A 7,911-nucleotide genomic window follows, 5' to 3' on the forward strand; every position below is an offset into this window, starting at 1 on the left:
AGTTTAAAGAGTTATGCTTCAGGGTTAGGTGAAGAGTTAAGTGTTGTCTATTCAAAATTAAAAAATGGTTAGAGTTTTTCTTTAAAGTTAAGCGGAACTTCACTCTCTCAATCAACATTGACTATTTTTAATCCTAATGCTGCTAGCATTAGCAAATAGATAGAAAAGTATATCATATTAACTATTTTTTTTACAATTCTAGACATATAATGTCATACTACATCAAAGGAGTCTTCAGGAGTCTCCAGGAGGGGAGGAGGGGTTTTCTCAGCTAAGCACACCCTCCTGTTTGCATGCATGCCTGAGCTAAGGGTAGATGAATTACAGGAAGTAAATGGCCTTCAAGATGGCCATGGGAAAAAAATTCTATGGGGTTTTTTTCAGCAATTTCTCAGCAAAATAAAGCACTGAGACATGAATAGATGGGCGAGTTTTAATTGCATATTAAAATGGTTTGTGGTGAATATGCTTTAATTATTTTTATTATTCAAATTTGACCAACAGCCAACTGTCTGGTTGATTCACCACTTTCTTTCAGCATTTTTATACTTTTATTACAATAGATGAATATAACAGACAGAAACTTCCACTTAGCACCACCATTTCCTTGAGTTTGGCAAAGTATTGCAATGACTGAAATGATGGCATCAGTCTGCTGCAGTGAGATAAAGCACTTCCTCAATCTCCTCTTCCCCAGTTATCGGAAGGTATATTGTAACTTTGCATCAAGTCACAAGATGAGAGACAGCAGTAGGGATCAACTCACATCAGATATGTGAAAACAGAACTTCACAGACACCAGGATTTACATAACAGTGCTATTTTCGAGAGGACAGCTGAGTCCAGGCAATGCATGCACTAATAGGAAAAAAAATCAAAAATACAGGTGACAGGTCCACTTTAACCTTTACCTATATAAAAAAAAAAAAAAAAAAATGTAGCGGTTGTTTTTGCATACCATTGTCTTAGTTGTACAGGGATCTTTTTATGCCACAAGAAGCTGAGCATAAGGTTTTACCTAGCTCGTACTGATTACCATGTGTTTACTCTACAAGGAACTATTTCAGATGACAAGTCTGATAAGCGAAAGAATTTAGCATAAATATGAAGCAGATGAGCCACCTGAGTGCTCCAGATGTTGTCTACCAAACTCTCAACATATTGTATCTACTTGATTTATCCACAAATGCAGAAGATGGGAAGAGTTACAGAAGAAAAACAACCTGCGCAGAGCCGTAATGGGATGCTTGACCTGACCTCGCTGGATGCAAGCTGCTTTTCTGATTACCAGTCATAGTTGTTGTTTTGGCTGAAAAGCAAAAAGTTTGAAAGTAACGTGCAAGTGAGAAGCTGCAGAAATCTAGACTAATAGATGGCCAGCTGGCCCTGGAGGAGACTTTGCCAATCTTACCAGATGGGCGAGGTTGCAGCAGGTGGAAGTGAAGGTGGACTGAAATGTGACCACAAAGTCGACCAGTAGACAGAGAGCCAGACACTCAACGGAGTGATTTTAAAAATAGATCTAAATCGAATCACTAAAATCCTATGTCAGCTTTAACATGTTAATGTATTTTCAAGAGTCAAAGAAGAGAAACAGATGAATGATGGCAGAAGAAAAGACCAAGTGGTCTAAAAGAGGCTACCCCATTTTATTAATTTTATATGTGTGTATAATGTGCTGGAAGTCTATCCCAAGCATCAACTTTAAAACTTTTTAAGATGAGTTTTGAACTTTCCTTCTGCTTGATTGAGGTCCCCATGTTCTTGATCTATGCTTCATTTTAAAAATACCACCTGTAAGGAAATGTAGAGTTACTCTTTAACCACTACAATACAGGACACTTTCGCCCCCTTCCTTCCCAGCCCAATTTTCAGCTTTCATCGTTCTCACAATTTCAATGACAATTGCGCGGTCATGCTACGCTGTACCCAAATTAAATTGTTATTTTGTTTGCACAAATAGAGCTTTATTTTGGTGTTATTTATTAACGACTTTGTTTTTTATTTTTTGTGATACAAGCGGAAATTTGGAAAAAAAACAATATTTTCTTCTTTCTATTTTAAAAGAAATCCAATAAAATCTAATTTTATCATAAATTTAAGCCAAAATGTATTCTGCTAAAAAAAAATTTGGTTAAGTGTATAATAATTGGTTTGTGCGATCACAGACATATGTACGCAAATGATCATGTACATATGTGTTCAGGTGATCACGGACATATGTGTACAGATAATCATTGGGACAATGCGATTTTAGTGGGACATGTTTTTATTATTAGGGACATGTATGTTTTGGGGACATGTGTGTTTTGGGGACATGTGTGGGGACATTGTGTTTATACTGTGTGGTGTGTTGTGTGTTTACACTAGGCTGGTGATCAGTGAGTAAAAAGCTGTAAAAAACAGCTCATACTCACTGATCATCAGCCGGCTGCAGCGATCTGCTCTCCTCTCCTCAGCGATGACTTCTGTGTGAGGAGAGGAGGAGCCGATTGCCTAGCAAACGGCTGTTTGTTTACATCACATGACGGCCGTGAGTGGACACGGCCGTCATGTGATCAGGAGGGCCAATCACAGAGCCATCCTGCCGATCCGAGATGCGCCGTGTCCAGGTGAGACGTGCGCATCGGGATCGCATCGGGATTGCACGCGCGCGATCCCCCTCCTTCTGAAGGACGTTCAGGAACGTCCACTCAGAAGTAGAGAGCTCCCACCCGGCCGTATATGTACACTGGCCGGGTGGGAAGTGGTTAAATCTATAATATTTTAGAAAATGTCTCATGCTAGCTTGTGCAAGAAGTGCTAAGGCGAAGTGTGAAGCAGGATGCGTCTGCGGTTAGTTGCTGGACATTAAGGACATATATTGTGTGTTGAGAACATTGGTCTCAAGCCAAGGTGATAAGGTCAAACATTGTGACGTTGAGTCTGTCTCTAGGGAGAATTACTATGAATATCTTTTAGGTTAATATTAATTGTATATTGTATTAACATAATGCTTGAATGTGATTGGTTGTTCATGGGGCCTTCCCCCTATACGACCCTTTTTTGTTTGTTTATTGCATATTATTCTGTGAAGCCGGAATAAACTTTTGTATTCTTGATCATTCACACCCTGTGTATGGTGTCTTGACTGCCCGACAGAAAGTGACCCGGTCAGAAAGTTTTTCCATTGATCACCAAGTCCAGGTCGAGCACATGAAAGAGGGTCTGAGATAGGAACAACCTTTCACCACCCTTCAAATGTTTAAAGTCTGCAGCTTTAATTAAGCTGCCATTAGCATAAACATAAGTGCTTTTTTTGTGCATTTGTAGCATGATTTTAGTACATAAGCAAAACTGCACATATTTGGGGCCAAAACCACGCAATTCTGCTCCAAAGAGGCTCATGTGCTTTTTCAACCTTCACCTCACAATAAGTGAAGCAACACAAAGGAGTAAACGGTCCATTGAAAATAAATGGATTCTTCATCTTGAGAGTTGTTAAGCTTTGAGAATTGCACAACAAAAGGCTCAGGTATGAATAGGTAATAAAAGAATATCCGATGATCCTGCCATGAAGGCCGTTGTTCAGTAACTTATTGATAACCACTAAAAAAAAAGATGTGTGATTGCGCTGCTCCAATAATTTTATATCACTACAAATAAACCGCCTCTCTCTTCGTAAAGTCCTCATTAGTTAATGCATTATATACAGTATACAAATATCAAATCATAATGTGAAATACAAAGGCCAAATATTGGATGACTAAATTAACCACTTGCTTACTGGGCACTTATACCCCCTTCCTGCCCAGGCCAATTTTCATCTTTCAGTGCTGTCGCACTTTGAATGACAATTGTGCGTTTATGCTGCACTGTACCCATATGACATTTTTATTTATTATTTATTATATTATATTATTATTTATTTATTAATTTTCTTCACACAAATAGAGCTTTCTTTTGGTGGTATTTAATCACCACTGGGTTTTTCTTTTTTTCCTAAACAAGAAAAAAAAAATTCATAGTTCATTAAAAAATTTAGCAAACAGGTAATTTTTCCCCTTCATTGATATGCACTGATGGGCACTGATAGGCTGCACTGATGGGCACTGATAGGTACTTATTTGGCAACACTGATGGGCACTGATGGGTGGCACTGATAGGCGACACTGATGGACACTGATAGGCTGTACTGATGGGCACTGCTAGGCACTGATAGGTGGCACTGATGGGCACTGGTAGGTGGGACTGATGGGCACTGGTGTACATTGTTTAGCAGCAGTGGCTGGTGGTGTGTGGAACCAATGTCCCTTTTGCATGAGCCGGTAATCGGCTTGTTATTTCTCCCTCACACGCTACGCGTGAGGGGGAAAAAAAAAAGCAGATTACTGGTTTCTCTTTACATCACATGATCAGCTGTCATTGGCTGACAACTGATCATGTGGTATAGGGCCAGGATTGACCCTTTACTTTGATCGGTGATCATCGGAATCCCACGGACACGGTGATCACAGGGGGTGCTAGGGCAGCACGAACACAGGAGAACGTCCATGTACACCCTCCTGGCAATTTAGGCCCGTGCTGTAGCTGTTCTTCGGCTACAGCCTGGGCATCAAGTGGTTAATCTATGTAAATATGCATAGCAAGATCAGTAACAAAATCTCCCAAAAGTCAAAATAAAGTGCTCTAATAGTGTATCTTCATAAATTAACTTTTCGTTTTTTTAATCCACTCAGTGCTCCACCACAAAACACACAGTGCTCCGCCTCCTAGTGAAGTGCACGCTCATCTTGCTAGTGGACCCATAAGGTACAGGTCAATAACGCATGTATGAGGGGATCCTCAATAAGATCTCGCACCCCAGGCGATGGTCCTCCGTCTAAATCCACTTTTTTGTTATAGGTTCCTTAATGCGGATTGCCCCCTAAAAGTGTAACTTCCCCTCTAAGCACTCCTCACCCCCTTACATGCCACATTTTGTCATTTTTTTGGGGGGGGGGTACCTTCTTTTTAGTGGGACTTCCTGTTCCACTTTCTCGTTTCTCTTGTCGGCCACCTAGATGACTTCTGCTCTGGCAGCGATCTTCTGGGACACGTCACAGGTCAGAGAAGATTGTCTGACCAATAGCAGAGCGCAGTGCGACTCGTGCATGCCCAGTGCACACTCGGCCGTGAAGCCGTAAGCTGTCACGGCCGGGTGCCCACAGTTGCTATGATGGCACCGCAGAGAGGAGTGGAAGAGGAGCGAGACTCTAGGCACCCACATCGCTGGACCATGGGACAGGTAAGTGTCTGTCTTTTTAAAAGTCAGCAGATACATTTTTTGTAGCTGCTGACTTTATAACTTAATTTCTGAACTTATTTGTTTTGGTTTCTTTGTATGTATGGATTGCATGGGCTGTTATAGCCAGTTCACACAGGGGCAACACAACTTTCAGCGTGATTTTGGGAGGCAACTTGGACACGACTTGAGTATGAATCACAGCAAGACTTGAGGCAACGTACAAGGCAACTTGAAGTTGCCTTCAGGACAGGGGACTTTGGCAGTGGCCAATCACATAATAATCAGCTCTGACACAGCTATTGATTACAGTTGAACGCATTATATGACCTTACCCACTCCCAGGGTGGGATGAGCCTAAAGCTTTTTTGGATTTGACTCGTTACTCCGAAACGGCTATAGCAACACTAACACTTGGCCCTTTGACCTATGCACTGCCCTTACTTTGCAGCACCATGGACAAGAGGGTTTCCAGACTCTAGGTCCCCTTTGCTACATTACCGCAGTGCTGCCGAGATGTTGTTCAGATAGATCGAAATGTGTACTACATGCTATATTCCCCTAGGTCCGCAACAAACTGTACCTGCAGATTGTATTTTTGCGACTACAGATAAGATGTTTTGGTATCTCTACATAATGCCTTTTCACATATGCTGCTTAATTACTCTTCTATTTTCAGTCCATCATCTTAAATTAGCCAATGATTACAGTTAGGTTTCACATTGCATAACAAAGATTGAAGGTGGATTTCCCACTAGCAAGAATTGTGAGTATATGTCTTGTTAACAAAGAGCTCAGTTTAGTTTTATTTTTCTCAAACTAGTTGTAAATGTTTGGGCTGTATGAACATAACTTCATAGAACACACCTTTCAAAAGGTCATCCTCTATCTGTTTTCAGAATTGCAACTCGTTAGCTGCACCTAGCACCCCAGATCACCCCAACTGTTAACCCCAGGCATATTGATGTAATAATACACACAATAAGGCTACAGAATTATATTGATCTCAGTCCAAGCTTCTGTATAGGTCTACCTGGCAGACCAACCCCCGGAGACACATTTATAAATCTATTTTACCTACTTACACTCACGGGCGCACCTCCCACCAACCCCCCAGAGTCGCTTTCGGTGTGCAATAACCCACACCGAGTTACCGGCTCAGGATCACTTGTCAGTGCTTCTGAGCAAAGACTCGTGAAGGGTGACCTTACACCCTCAAACCTAACCCTACCCCATCACCCCCGGGTAAACCCGACCACTAACCTTCCCACTACCACCAATACCCCTCCCCCCCCCCTTCTTTTTTCCTCCCCCTTTTTATTTTTTCCTTTTTTTGCTTTCTTCTAATCCCCCTTCCCTTAGCCTATACCTACAATGGCATACTCCTCTTTGGGGAAATCCCCGGTATTAATATCACACAACATAAATGGACTCAATATCCCAGAAAAACGATCCAAAGTACTTAGAGAGCTGAAAAAATCGAACCCGGCTATAATTTTTCTACAGGAAACTCATTTTAAAGGCCAAAACATACCCAGACTCACTGATAATACCTTCTCAAAGGCATACCATGCCACGAATCCTTTAGCCAAGACCAAGGGAGTGTCCATATTAGTAAACAAAAATTCCCCCCTTCAAATATCTGACCAACTAACGGACCCGGACGGCCGTTACCTCTTTCTCAAGGGCACATGGGAAGGCAACCCAATCACCCTGGCGAATGTCTATTTCCCGAACAAGGCACATATTACCTTTTGCAATAAAATAATAGCTGAACTTAAATGGTTCGCCACTGGTTGCATCGTGCTAGGAGGCGATTTCAATATTCCATTATCACCACTACAGGATACATCGTCAGGGTACTCTCACGTATCTTATAAAATACTGAAGAGAATTAAAACTCTCCTAAATTCCCTGGCATTAGTAGACTCATGGAGGTTCCTTCATCCCACTGGGAAAGACTTCACATACTTCTCAACACCACACCAAAGGTACTCAAGGATTGACCTGATTTTTATTTCCCAAAGAGACCTGGTTAATTTAACCTCAGCTGATATAGGAATCATTACTATTTCAGACCATGCCCCTACAGCAATCACCTTAAAACTTGACCGGCCTCAAAAGACACCTTTCAACTGGAGACTTAATGCGGCACTTCTCACCGACAAGATTATAACGGAAGACATACACAAGTCCATTAACGATTATTTCACAAACAACAAAGACTCTGACACCAACCCACTTCTTAATTGGGAAGCCCATAAGAGTGTGATCAGGGGGGATCTTATAAAATGGGGAGCACGTAAGAAAAAAGAAAGAAATAAGGAAATAGCTGACCTGTCCCTTAAAATTGCCAAACTAGAGACACTACATAAGAAATCCCTTACGGCTCAAGCTGCGGAAGAACTAACCCGACATAGACAATCCTTGTTACAGATACTAAATTTCCAATCCCAGAAATCTCTTTTCTTTCGTAAAAGTATATTTTACGAGTTTGGTGATAAGAGTGGGAAACAATTAGCTAGAGCCCTAAGGGATGCGAAAACACAGAACCACATACATGCAATAAGGAACAAAGAGGGTAATTTAGAACACAATCCAGAAAAAATAGCAGCACTCTTCCATGATTACTACACAAAACTTTATAA

The sequence above is a fragment of the Lithobates pipiens genome, unplaced genomic scaffold (assembly GCF_037356315.1).
Source record: "Lithobates pipiens isolate NorthernLeopardFrog02 unplaced genomic scaffold, aLitPip1_a1.2 Scaffold_23, whole genome shotgun sequence".
NCBI classification, from domain to species: Eukaryota; Metazoa; Chordata; class Amphibia; order Anura; family Ranidae; genus Lithobates; species Lithobates pipiens.